The 14,505-nt window shown below is 33.4% G+C and overlaps 2 non-coding genes across 2 annotated transcripts; one reads left to right on the top strand and one right to left on the bottom strand.

Moving 5' to 3' along the window:
* Positions 1-9,969: 9,969 nt before the first annotated feature.
* TRNAI-AAU (transfer RNA isoleucine (anticodon AAU)) lies at positions 9,970-10,043 on the top strand. The gene has a single exon. It is a non-coding gene; the product is annotated as a tRNA-Ile (tRNA).
* An 804-nt stretch (positions 10,044-10,847) lies between these two features.
* TRNAM-CAU (transfer RNA methionine (anticodon CAU)) lies at positions 10,848-10,919 on the bottom strand. Its single transcript has one exon. It is a non-coding gene; the product is annotated as a tRNA-Met (tRNA).
* Positions 10,920-14,505: the final 3,586 nt, after the last annotated feature.

The following is a 14,505-nucleotide window of genomic DNA, read 5'->3' as shown; positions in this document are numbered from 1 at the left end:
TTTCTACTACTCCATCTTGATACAGAAAAATGTGGAAATCTTCCAAAGAAAGGAAGGAAGTAATCAATTTTAAAAGAAGTAACTGTATACATAGATGTGTAGATCATGCAAAGAAATAACTTTTAGACACAAATCTGGAAGAAAAAGCCTTCCCGAAACAGCTACTTTCATATAAACATTGAATTACACGAAAGAAGAATTCTTTCGAAACAAATACTTTTATATGAACACTGAATTATACAGGAAACACTTTTTTCTACTCAGTTTGTATTCCAAACACTCGTTATGAAATTAAATCAGATATCATTCAAAGGGTTTCTACACTATATACTGAATGAAAATAAAAATTTCACTTACATGGAACACTGTAATGCTCACTGTATCAAGATGGAGTAGCAGAAAGCCAAAAACTTTCTTTCTTTTCATTTTTTATTGATCCACTTCCCTTTCTGGTTCTGTGCCCTAGAGATGGTTCAGAAAATATAGATGGGATTGCTGATCCGTACGTGGCATATTTTATATTTTTTCATTCCCTATAATACATATATCTCCTGGCATACAATACAAAGTCAATCTATTCTTACCCGCCAGCTTTCTCGGTTCTTTACGGCATTTTTAGACCAGTCGCGATGTCACTTTTGGGTTCATCAGCGCCTCAAAAGCAGCCTGACAGTCTAAGAATAGCAAACACTTCAGTCTGGAAGATTAATGTATACCCACTGATCGAGTAGGTATAGTTAAAGTAACCGAAATAGTAATCTCAAAGCTATCGGCGAATTCAAAAGCCAAAAATCCAACACAAAGAACTAATGCCGCTAGGAATTAGTCCAAGTGGACTGAAGAATTGGCGGTTCGTATTGGATAATTTTCACTAACCGAGTTTTATGATTGGCTGAAGAGTCATAAAATTAAATTTGAATTCATGTTACGCTGACGAATAGAATCCGAGCCGTCGTGTAGTCAATGTTCAATTCAGGAAATGATCGCGATTTGAGTGTTGAAATTCGATATTGGTGAAGTTATAAATACTTAAAATTTTTGTTATTGGTTTAAAATGTGGCGTCCTTGGATAAGTACTAATAGTAATAACGAGTGTGATAACAACGCAACTTTCTCATGTGTAGTGATTCAAATATCGCTGGTGAACAATGCAAAAAAAACACCAGTGAATAAGATTTGGATGCATTTGAATATTGAAACAGAGAGAGTTTGTTTCAATGTATATAAGAATCTATATCTCAAGTTTGGTTTCAAGGGAAAAAACTATTACAAGCAACATCAGATTTGACCAAAATTCCTTTCTCAACTGTACGTAAAATAGTCAAAAACAACCCTTCTGAAAGCAAAACGCGATGTGATACTGGATGTTCATCTTGAAAAATTATTGAAAAAAAACAATATACAAAAGTAATGGAAATCATAACGTGAGCTGCTGTGACAAAACTCTTCAGAATTGGATAAAGAAACTAGGATTTAGATTTGAAATAATAAACAAATGTCAAGCAGTTATGGAAATCAGAAGAATAGTGGAATTGCGTAACAAATACTTAGAACAACGGCAAATTTTCTATTTGAACGAAACTTGGTATGACACTCACGACACAGTTACGAAAGGGTAGACTGATGGTTCGAGAATGCGTACGCCTAACATGCCTGCAAACAAAGGATCGCGACTAATCATTGTGTATTGCGAAGGAAGTGAAGGATGGGTTCCGAATTGTGTATGCCCTTGAGAGTATTGCTGAATAGTATGGACACACCATATTGACACTTTCCCCCTATTTTTGTGTTTTCAATCCCATCGAGTTGATTTGGGGAAAATTGAAATAACGCATCAGGCGTAAAAATAATTTTCCAAAATTTGATAAGAAGGTGATAGAGCTAGTTGAAGAAGAAGTATCTAATATTACCGAAGAAGACTGGCAGAAAACGATTAAAAAAGTAATTTTAGTTCAAAAGACTATATGGAGATTGGACAGTTCCATATCAATGGTGGAAGTAAATTCATTATTGATTTAAATGACGACAGTGATGAAACGGAGAATGTGGAAGAGGAAGTATCAGAAGCTTTCGAAGAAAGTTAGTGAAGTGTTTTTGAAGGGATCGATATCACAAGTGAGTGGGTCTATTCGACCCTCCACCGCAACCCGCAAGGGTTAATTGTGGTTCACACCTATCCAAGTGCGAGTAAGTAGTATTCAGAAGTATTTTCAATCATCACTCTGTTATTTGAATCCCTACTTTCCCACAATTCGTGAGGTTGCAGTCAATAGCTGGGCTATTGCAAATATTTTAGATAGAGAAACCAATACAACTAAAAGAATATTTTTGGAAATGATACATATTAATAACGAAGAACATTCAATGAATAAACGAACTGATATTCTTAGCAAAATTTACACGTACCTATTGAAATATGATAAAGAAAATAAAAGATCTAGTAATTCGAGTATCATTCAGAATTTTCCCACTTGACACTGTCAACCAAACATTTTTATCAACTGTCATTATTTAATGTTTTTCTATCTGTTTTTGAACCTTTTTATATTTTATTCTCACGTTAGTAAGTTCTCCATATTTATATATTTTTTACAAGATATATAATCTTATTATTGTAGTTGTCCTGACGAAGGTGTGAAATATACCGAAAGCTTGACATATAACAAAGAGTTTTCTTTGTAACAGCCCAGCTATTGACTGCAACCTCACGAATTGAACCGATTTAAAGTTAATTCAGTCACTAATTATTCTGTCATCCTGTCGTCTGCCTCTTTATACGGTCCGAACGTCGGACGTTCGGACGTACCGACCCGACGGTATACACTGCTGAGCATCTTCTTCGTCTTCGCGGTTTAGGACTTATCAAAGAACTAACAATATATGACATGAAAATGTTTTTCGTTCATCTTGGTCAACGCATCGATGTTTTTTGGAATGACAATCGATTTTGATCGCCCTTCACGAAATTCACCAAAGGACATACGACCCCGACCAACTTCAGCAAAACAATGTAAAAAATCATTTCTGATTATGATTTTGTAAGGCCTTTCTTAAAATCATTCAATTTATTTTACATACTCGCTGTTTCAAAACATTCACAGTCAACTATTATAACTACATTGGAAATTCCTAAGCTGCCACCGTTTCTAGGGAAAATAGGATAATTTTTCCAATATAATAATATCGCCATCTAATGGTCATTCGAGAAGACATAAAGGACAACCCTCGTAGAATCAGGTGATTGGATGAAATATGAAGAATCACGTTTCACATATCCTTCACTTACTTCATCTGTACCTAACAAATTTGAAATCAGAAGTCAAGAATTCAATCGATTCGACTCACTCATCCAGCTTTTCAAGCCGTCTCTTGGATAGCTAATCATGTCAGAACATGCAGGTCGAGTGTATTCGATGCACCAATCTGAATTTCATGAAGTACTTTTTGCATCATCGAAATATTTGAACCGTTTTCTATTTATTATCAGCACGGAACGAGGAGATACGCAATAGAGCACAATCATGAGGGTCTTTGTCATGAAGATATTGAGTTTAGGTAATCCAATAAGAAAATTTGAAGGAAGGGTCTAATAAGAGCTCAATAAGAGCCGGAGTGGATCGTGAAAGATAACTCACAGAGGGGTATGATAAAAGCATCGGAATGTCAGCTATGAAGTGAAATTGGTTCGGAAATATATGAGAGGGTGCGTTAAAATCCCGGCTTTCCCCTCTCTGAACTATGTCAAGTAGACTGGGGGATTATAAACATATCAATTTAGATTTCGGGTCAGCTAATAGCGAGTGTAGCAAATATGGAATTTTGGTTATACAGCAGTCCTTCTTGATTGAATTGAAACACTCTAGTTTCAAGTTGCTATCACACATTATAGGTAGCAGTATAATTTGTGAATTTGCAACATTATCTGATTATTGTGATAACGGGGGTACCTCAGAGAACTGTTTTAAGTACAGTATATTTTTCAACCTACATCAATGTGCTTTCTGTTGAAGCAGAATAAATTGTTTTTGTGTCGTTTTCATTTGCAGATGATACGATCGTTCTTCAAAATGGCGAAACTTAGGATAAAATGAAGAACAGAGCATAAGACAATCTATTAAAAACAAAAAATTGGTTGAGTGGAATGAAATCACCATCGAATCTAGCGACAACTCAGTTTTTAAGTCTATCCTACAGTAGATCTAATACCTCACCAACAATCGAACAATTTTAATTTGATTAGGTACTTCCATCTAAAACGAAACTCATAACAATACTTGGAGGTTGAAACTGATGGATACCTTAGATGGGACGTTCATATTGATAAAGTAGTTGAAACATTGGGATCAATATTGTTTACATTCAAACATCTGAAAAATAATGTCAAAGAACTAGAAACCCCATACTAGACCCTAGTGGAATTCAATATCCAATATGGCTTATCTTCTTGGAGTGGTGTATATGTATAGCTGCCATAATAAACATCTGAAATTAATACAAACATTTTTGGAGAGGGAGGTTGTGGTTTTCTACTTCAGAGTGATTTGCAGTAGTCATCTAACAGAATAACTATTCAATGAAATATCCATTTTGCATATAAATGAGCTATATTTTCACAAACTTCTTTGTTTTGCAATATGAAAATAAAAGTCAATTATTCTACAGAAAACATGATCACCTTAGAAAATTTAAGAAAGATTCGGAGTTTGTAATCGAGAAAACTGCTAAAACAGTAGGACAAAAATCATTTTACTCTAATGATTCCAGAATTTATTACATCAAGGTTCATTTAGAAATATTAATCATATTTGTTTATACAAAAAAAATTAAGCTGTGACTTAAAACTCTATTCGAAAGTGAGTCAAAAACTTGTTTATACTCTGCTTTGAATATAATCCTTCTCAACAACAAAAGTAAAAAAAAAGATCATAATAGGCGAAACAATAAAAAACAGTATATCTATTGAAATAAATCATTGTTATATTATTTATTTTATATAATTTTTTTATACCATTTTCTTCCAAACCAAATTATACTATAATGTATCTGTTATGTTTCAATGGAAAATCGTTACTTTTTGGGAAAAAATAACTTCAACTCGAAGAATTTTATTTGCCAACAACATATAATAAAAAATCATAATCATGAAGTTCAACTGCAAAAAAATATCTTCATCTCATAGCTAACTGGATTTAAATCTTGTAGATGGCTTGACGATTCTACCGCATCTCGTAACAATTTTTTTCGAACAGACGTTTTCATCTGCCTTCGAAATGGTATAATGATTTCTCCGTTCCTAGCTACTTTGTCCTTACCATGAATAACCTTTATTATCCTTCCTAAAGGCCAGTTAATCCGTTTGATGTTATCGGAAGCAACGTAAACTATATCTCCGACTCTGAGATTTCCAGATTTTCTATGACCATAGTGCACTATTTCTGCTAGGTCGTATTCCTTTCTGAATCGATTTCTAATGCCATCTCGTATTTTTTGCCGCTATCACAAATAATCGTGGAGATTTCTTCAAAACACTTCTGAATTACATGCGCCTTATCATAAAAAAAATCGGAATTCTTTTACCTCGTTGTTTTTTATTCTTACTCGCTGAATGAAGGGCCGATGCAGAATATATTTCTCATTCACATTGCCTTTGTTTTTTCAATTTGTCTAAAACTTTCGGATTCCTCCTTCTATACTGAAGCTTGTTCATGCAAGATTTATTCTCTCTTCAGATTCAACTTTTCTTTTCCAAAAATCTAAAAGTATCAAATAAAAGATCAGTTTTATGAGAGTTACCTTCATTTTCTTCACCCTTCTTGAACGTGGTAACTGTAGTTACTGCATTTACACTGCGGTATCTCTCCCAATGCAGATTCAACTAACGGGAAAGTATGGCGGCATACTCATCGATAGGCACTCCAAGCGTTTCAAATGCTCTCAGTTGAGTTTCCAACTTGTCACAAAGAGGACAAAGTCATACCTGACATCTTAGTTGATTGATCCAGCAATTCTCAACTTCTCATTTTCTCAATAAGAAATTCATCCCTGGCAAAACGTGCTTTCAATTGGTCAATAGCTTTTTCATAATTTGAACCAAAGGGCGAAAAACTTTCAATTAATTCTCTGGCCACAGTATCTGGTTCTGTTGCCTGCAGTATATTTTAGAATTCATAATCTAGACCGATTTGTTCATCCTCGAGGATTTTGCTGAAGTGTCCCCAGTTTTTTACGATGTCATCAAACTTTTTCAGTTCAAGTTGGGGAAGTAGAAATTTCCTTCTGGTCTCCCCAGTGAAATTATTGGACACTTTTCTGATCACTTTGTATCCCCTATTTGATTACATCGCATATAGATCGGTAGTTTATGATTTCGTCTCTAAAAAATTCAATTCAGTCAAACTCTTGTGATAGCTCTTCTCAAACATATTTTTTTCCTGATTAGCTTATCCAAAGTAGATCATGCATGATTTACACATCTATGTATACAGTTATTCCTTTTAAAATTGATAACTCCATTCCTTTCTTTGGAAGATTCACACTTTTTTTGTATATCAAGATGGAGTAGTAGAAAGCCAAAAACTTTCTTCCCCAAAAATTTGTCACTCTTGAAAAATAACCCTTTCAAATTGAAAAGGATTATTATCCGAAACGTTAACCTCTTAAGAAAGCTTAGTATCAATATTCGATTTTTCAATTGTTTGTTTATCAAGTGAAATAGCTGAAACTGCAGTAGGTAATGTATAAACTGTCAGTTATGGAAATTTTATGTTTTTTAAAAATAATTACCAAACAGAAATCTATCCCAACTACACGAAACTGATGACCTCAGGAAATGGAAGAAGAAAGATATCCGGTCCACGTATATATTTCTATTATCCAATGAATGTCATTTATCTCACCATGTTAACTAGTTAGATGTGGAAGAAACTGATATCGGTACAAGAACAGAGGACTGGAGTATCGAACCATCTAGTGTATCAAAAATCTTATGAACTTGATGTCAATGGGCCAGAGTCCCACGAATTTCATTGCTGAAGTTGATTCCATAATCAAATAGTTGGAAGATATGGGAGAAGATTTATCTGATGTTGCAGTGATTTCAAAAATTATCAACCGTCTCCCACCTAGGTTTGTTATCCTAGTAACTTAATGGGATTCAGTCAATCCCAATGAGCAAACGCTGTCAGATCTCATTGCCAGAACGTTGAAGAAAGAAGAGACATCAAGGAAAATAGCCTAGCTCTTCATGTTCAGTTCATGAAGATTTCTCAGAACCAGAATCATTCCATCAGGAAGGCAAACATCTAAGAATTCAAACAGAAACGAAATGACGATTTTGTAAGCAAGTGGGTCATTGGCGGAGAGAATGTCCATCCCATTCCAGAACAGTGCCAGCTCTTAAAAACGGTATCGAATAGAGAAGAAACGAAGAAATATATGGTCAGCAGGTACTGATTTCAATATGTTATTCTGGAAAAAAAAGTTTCACAATCTCAAAACCATTGGGTATAGAATATCTAAAGGCGAATATTGGTGGAATTTGGGAAAACAAAGTAAACAGGAAAGGCCTATATTCCTACCTGATCAGGGGAGAAATGTATTATCAGTCAGAAAAATCATCGAGAGATTTAGCCGTTACTACGTGGTAGGAGATCATCATGAAATAAATGTAGTTTAACTACATTTCAACCTTTCAACGGCGGAATTATTTTTTTCTAGAAATATGCTCTTTCAACAACTTTTTGATATATTTTTTATTTCTTTTGCGATATGAGTGCCGTTACCATATGGTAACACTAGCCGTTAGTGATGTACAAAATAGTAGAAATTCAAATAGATGTTGCAAACTGTCAAAAATGTTTATTTTGTGTAAAAAATATAGTTACAGTCTATACATATACCAACATTACATTTAGAACACATTTTTCGGATGCTTGAGGAGCAACCTTCACCGGCACGTTTTTTTTTATCCTTAGTTGAAACTAATAAATGGCCAACCTGATCATATCTCTAATATCATCAGATACCCGGTTTAGAGTAACGCTGTTTTTGGATGTAGATGGCCTTCCTTATCCTTTTGAAACTGTTTTGTATACGTTGAGATAATGCAAAACGATTTGTCTTCTGTAATTTAGTTGACTTATTGGTGGTTTGCTCCTGCATTTTCGCCTAACAGACCATGCATTCACCACACTTGTGTCCAGCAACCAAGTAAAAATGGGCCACCACCACTTTTTCCTTCTGAAGGAAAACGATATCTTGAAATATTTTCATCCAGCAGGTCGGTTCCTCCCATAAAGCTTTTGTATTCGGTTATAAGCGATGAACGCGATTACTTAATGTAATCGAATGTCGTGATAATCCATGGCTTGCAAAAAAGGGCGTTTTTAACAGTCGCTCGATACGCACAACAAGCCGCTGTGAACGTCGAATGAGTTTGAGTACTAACGAGTAGAGATAAGTATGTAGTAAATATCTCCTCTCGCAGATTTCAAATTTCTAACCTCAAAAATATATGGCGGCTCTTGGTGTACAACCTTGTAAGCGTTACCATATGGTAACGCTAGCTGTTGAAAGGTTAAAGAACATCGAGCTGAAAAAGTAAAAAAAAATTTAAATAAGCTCAAAACAATAGCGAATGAAAAATACTAGTATTATTATTGTGAAAAAAAAGCGACGGGCGCTTGATATACAAAAAATATGGCACAAAGCGCCCATGCTTTTTTCACAATAATACTAGTATTTTTCGTTCGATATTGTTTCAAGGTTATAAAAAAAATATTTTTAACTTTTCAGTTCGATGTTCTTTAAAAGCGTGATTTTAGGTTTTTTAAACTAGGTATATTCATTTTTCGTTTTTTAGTTTCGTTTGCTATAAATGTGTATTTTTTATTCTTTTTAAACTATATTTATTTTATCTAAGCCTTGGGATTAATCAGCCGTATATTGTTTACAAAAATTACCATCGATATTTACCTATTCCGGAGAGAAAGCCTGAAAATCAGCTACCAAGCCCAAGGGAGGCAGCAGGCGGGCAAAGGAGGGTTATAAATAAGGCAGCAGGCGTACGTGTTGATACTTTTTTCAAATGAAGAAATACATGTAAAGTAAGTTCGAATTATATCAAGGAGGTTACTTACAGCGCCATCTGTCCGCGAATAGATCAAGCAATAATGTCGATAATTCTGTCAAATACATATCCCGAATTTAGTCGGTAATATATGAAATAAAAAGGAGAGTTACAAACAAACAAACATACATACATACAGGTGAAGCTAATAAAAGCGTGATAAAATAAAATAATAATAAAAGTATACTTTCTCAAATGAAGAAATACATGTGAAGTTACGTACAGCGCCATCTGCCCGCGAATAGATCAAGCAATAATGTCAATAATTCTGGAGTTACAAACAAACTGACAAACAAACAAATATACATACATACAGGTGAAGCTAATAAAATCGTATTAAAAAAATGAGAAATGAAACTTTCTATGTTTTTTTTATCACCTTATCACCTTTTTATCACCTTAACCATGTTAATGCAGTTCCGTTCTATAAGGACATTTTCAATTGTATTTGTTTGAAAATGTTCTTATAGGACGAAACTGCAGTAACATTAGTTATCAATAAAAGGGGTAAATAAAACCAGAAAATTTTATTTCTCATTTTTCATGATTATCGATAAAAGTTTCATCATGACTGCTTACAGTGTTGAGATGAGAATTTCGCAATCACATTGATGAACTGCTGATGAAAATAAAAGTGGATGAAATTTAATGCAATACAGTAACAACGGATAGTCTCAAACTCTGGAATGAAGTAATGGGTCATTTTGATTTGAAGTATTTACGAGATACAATAACAAGTAACGTAGTGGCATGTCTTGAAGATGAAACTAACTTCTTCTTTTTAAACACTTTCTTTCCTTGATCATACCGTTTGTAAAATTATAAAACCTATTGAAGTCACAGGCCCATTAGCTCAGTTGGTTAGAGCGTCGTGCTAATAACGCGAAGGTCGCGGGTTCGATCCCCTCATGGGCCATTTTTTTTTTTCAGTGAAATTGCATAAATGTTTCATTTCAGCCAACCTAAAAAAAGTGCAGAAACTTTTATTTTCCTCAAAAATCTGAACTGTGTTCAATTCGCTGGTGTCTACTAATTGAAATATTCTTTAATTTCAGAATATTAATTTTTTTATGAATTTTGTTGGTATTGAAAATAAAACTTTATTGTGAGATTTTTACTTAAAAATTCTACGAAAACGCAGCACTTGTTTCGCCATACAATGGTTTCTTCAGGCGTGTAAAGACTGAAGAAGCCATAAATAAGAACTCAAAAATTAGAAAAGTACATGACATATGTAACTATTCTTCTTCATGGAAGCACCTGATTCAGGTGATTGTAAAAAATAGACTAGAAACGCGTTTTTATTCCAATCATTTGTCGTCCCTCCACGAACGCTAACCCCTTAGAAACGGAAACTGGTGCGAGCTGAAGATCAATGAAGTGTGTTACCTATTAACGTGCATATGTATATATAAAATATTTAAATAATAAAACTTCTACTTCAGACCTTGAGATAAAGCATTTCCTTACAAATTTATTCACAATAAAACTTTTGATACTCTTGAGAATACTTTCCCGTTTTGAGTTTCGAGATGAGATGATATTTAATATTGATTTCTACTTTATCTCTCTCTCACTCTCTCTTTATATCAAAATCCTATCCAACAATGTTCTTACATCAAATTTAATAACATAATAATTACATTCCTTTTATGTAAAAATTAAAATAAAAAAAGTACGCAATTTTCACATTCTAGGGTTGATCGAATGAAAAAAAAATTAGCAGAGCGTGGTTTCGATCCACGGACCTCTGGGTTATGGGCCCAGCACGCTTCCACTGCGCCACTCTGCTCTTGATGAGCTTGAACAACAAACATTATCATGTATAGCACTGTACTTAAATCAAGTTCAGTGGCATGTGGTCCATAATTCACATGACAATGAGAAGGCATTTATTATTTTAAGAATGGCTTCATTTGCTGCCAAATATATATTGTGAACTGTCAATTCATATCAGTTAATATTATTCACTGAAAAACAATATCTTGAGGTGCTCCAAAACAGGTTCCTGAAATTAATGTTGTCCAAACCGCCTTATTATTCAACTGAAACTCTGTTCAATGAAGCAAAAGTTTTTAATATACGCCAGCTCTTTCATTATAATATTATCATCCATTACTATAAGAACAGAAATTTCGCTCTACCTCTACCGACTCACTTGCACAACACCCGCAGAAAAAATGATAATGTTATTCTCCAGACACAAAAATCAATTTTCCAACACTGTTATACTTATCTGGCTACAAATAATTCACTTGTTTAAAAAAAAAGAAACTAATTTATTTTATAAGTTGTATTTGTAACGTTAGTTACAAATAAAATTCTCATTTCTTCATTATGATTTTCTACCACGTAGTAACGGCTACATCCATCAATTTATTCTGAGACTATTCATTTTTTCTCAAACTAGGATAGTAGTTTCCGATTTTGTTGACAGAAAAAATACTTGAATTCAATGTACCTACATGATTATATGTACTATTATTTCAATCAGAAAACCACACAGTACATTGTTTTATTAATATTATATATTTTATTATGTTTGAATTATTGTGCCATTTCCTTTTACTAGCATACATGCATGTATTATTCTTTCCATTATTTACAAGTTTTACTTTCATTTACATTTTATTTTACATTGTGTAACTGAAATTACCACTAACGATAGTTATATCTTGAACTCTTATATATCCTTTTTACAATCATAGGTTTAACTTGATATCTTTATATTATATCTGTGTTAATAAATTCTTGAAATTGAATTGTTCCTGTTAAACGCAGCAAGTGCTTTTGCACTTATCGTCATTTTTCCTTATTCAACTATTACTATTATTATTATGTTGTCTGAAACCTTTCAAATGAATGAATAAAAATATTATTATTATTATATTCAAAAAGTCACAAAGTAAAAAAAAATCAGCAAACTTATTAATCCTCTATTGAGATCAATTTGATTTTAAATGACAACATAATTGAATCTTTAAAGTGTGTCATTATACATAGAATAGAGTCACCAACCATACAATACCAACTACTTCCTCAAGGTATAAATTGAAAGGGGTATAGTTTTAGGAGAGAATAATTTCAGGGAAAAAAAGGTTTTGGCTTTCTACGTTTCCATCTTCATATAAAAAAAATTGGGAATCTTCAAAAGAAAGCAAGAAAGCAATACATTTGAAAAAAAAATTATTTGCTGACCACTCCCCACACCGTGGGATCGGATAAGTGATCACTGAGTACGAGAATCATGTGCACTTAGCAGAAGCAATGAGTTAAGAATGATAGACTGCATTTGTCCATGAAATTTTTTGCCTTAATGCGGCAAACCTGCATCATCTTGAGATTCGAGAATAGAGTGGACATCATTTCACTAAGGATTCCAAAAAATAAGAATAACTATTCCAACAAAGTGGTCTGAGGAGTCAGAGGAGTTAGAAGAAAAATATTTATATTTCCATCTCTTTTCGGACGAATATCGCCTAAATTCTTGAGGAGTTGTTTCGAGAGATTAATTTCATCAAGCAGATTTTCTTCCATTGGAAAATACTTTCACTGGGAGAGTTTAATACAGTAATAAAATCATTTAACAAATAAGGTGCAGTTTTTACTTACCTTGATGATCATGTGATAAGTGTGACTAGTGACAAATGATACAACGCCCATTGTATTCTTTGCTAGTGAGGAAGACCTCTAGGATGTCATTATCAATTGATTTCATGGTCTACAGTAAATTCGCAGATTTTCACAAAACTGTTCCAGTCATCGCATGGATCAAAAGATTCATTCATAACTATAATTGACATATGATTCTTTGAATTTTTTAGAAATTTTGGAGGTAGATTCTGTGGAAAATTTGGTTCCCTTCAAAGATGAATTGAATATTTCGTAGACGAAAACAAAGTTAGTTCATTGAAAAGATAGTTTCGACTTCCATCATCGACTAGTACTTCCACTAAAATATTCTTCAATAGTATGCCTGGTTCAGAAGGAGCCCAAGGTTTGCCATGTAGACATTCAATGTCGTGAAAATGTTGGGCTGGATTCATTTGTCCAACTTCACTTCCTTAGAAATGATGGAGTGGATTTAATTCTCGAATTGCTTTTTGGCGTCGTGGAGTTTGGGATTCGTATTGAAAGAATTGTTTTGTAGGACTTTAAGGCTCGTTCAGGCAAAGGTCGGAGATACCCAGTAATGCGTGATTGTGAACCAGTCATGCAGAGTAGTACCATTTACGTCTGAATCTGCTGATAATTCGAATACTTCGATTCCTGTTATTTGTTTCCTTCTGGGATGTGGTTGACAGTAATTTATTAATCAGACGAATTGAATACTTAGAGCAACTGGAATATCAGCATGATGAAAAGGTGATGAGGCAATTTCAAGTTGGAAATATCGTATTAGTAAGTGATGGTGATTCTAAAAGAATAACTCTAATGGATCAGGCATATTTTGTGTATCATGTTTCAAGAATAAGAAGTGGTCATGTGGTGAAACTTTCAATAATACTTGGTAAATGAAAGTTGATATTGTTACTTGTTGAATAGTATGTATCAATAATTTATATTTCGGAATTTTCCAAAATTGCAAGATTTGATATTGTTCTGAGAACTGTTGTTATATTTTTCACATTGTATAAGTAACCTGAAGTTAAGTAATAGTCATTATGGCGATGGAAAAAACAATACTATTGTTATAAAATGAATGTCAATAGTATTTTGCAATTCTTTGACAAGAAAGTTTTTGATAATTTTGAGAACCATTGCAATTTTCTCACTGAATACTCAACAATGACAATTTTGATTTGCCTTCTTCATAATTTTAATTTATTCAAAGATATTTCTCGTGAGATGATATATTGTCAATTAAAAAGAAGAAAAGAATGTTGAGCACATGGGGGAGATACAGATGTCGCTTGGGAGTGAAATTGTATTCCTTTTCTGTAGAGGGTATCGAACATTTTTAATGGTTGAATGGTAAAGCAAGTTGCGTTACTCAAATGATAAGATCAGAACCTGAATTCTGCTTTTTGAGAAAAATGTAGGCGATATCATTTGAGAATTGTCTGTATCAATAATACCTGCTAAATAGTAAAAATCAACCAGTAAATCCACTCCCACTACTTTCATTCATAAGTTGACAAAATTCTTGGTGACCTCGAAACGAAATGTGGAGCCAATTTCGTTCTTTTACCATAGGCGTGCGTTCATATAAAAACGAAATTTGAGGTTATTATAGAGTATTTTGTGGTAAATTACTTATAACCAACTACAAAAACTAAAAACAATAATAACAACAGCGAATAAATTAAACACAATATCAATTTCCGACCATTTATTATAACTAATCCGATGTCCGTGGACCGTCAAATCCTTCGATA

The sequence above is a fragment of the Leptinotarsa decemlineata genome, unplaced genomic scaffold (genome assembly GCF_025532065.1).
Source record: "Leptinotarsa decemlineata unplaced genomic scaffold, Ldec_3_MD MMD2_tig00000199_RagTag_RagTag, whole genome shotgun sequence".
Taxonomy (NCBI): domain Eukaryota; kingdom Metazoa; phylum Arthropoda; class Insecta; order Coleoptera; family Chrysomelidae; genus Leptinotarsa; species Leptinotarsa decemlineata.
Note: the sequence above shows the minus strand (reverse complement) of the source record. Positions and strands in the feature narration are given on the sequence as shown.